Source organism: Myotis davidii, unplaced genomic scaffold (genome assembly GCF_000327345.1).
Source record: "Myotis davidii unplaced genomic scaffold, ASM32734v1 scaffold663, whole genome shotgun sequence".
In the NCBI taxonomy this organism is placed as follows: Eukaryota; Metazoa; Chordata; class Mammalia; order Chiroptera; family Vespertilionidae; genus Myotis; species Myotis davidii.
In genome coordinates, this window is record NW_006295816.1 from 6,767,635 (window position 1) to 6,767,973 (window position 339).

Genomic DNA, 339 nt, shown 5'->3' on the forward strand with positions numbered 1-339 from the left:
GAGGGTTGTCTGGAGTGGGATGGAAACAGACCGGACAAAGGTTAGGAGGCCCCATTAGGCTCCAGCTTGGGTGGAGCTGAGGAGAGGAGTGTGGGAACAAGAGCGAGGAGCCTCGGCCAGAACAAGGGAGTGAGTGCTGAGGGCCTGGAGGGAGACTGGCTCCCAGCCCACTTCTGCCTCTCGGAGGCGTCAGGGAGGCCCGTCACCCCCTCGCCTGCTGAGTGGGCACCACACAGGAGCGAGGAGAAAAGGAGACACGACCTTTTCTGCCCCACCCTTCCCCCTCCATTCTGTATCTGCCCTGGGGGGCTGATCCACTCAAGTCAAGGAAAGCAGTGC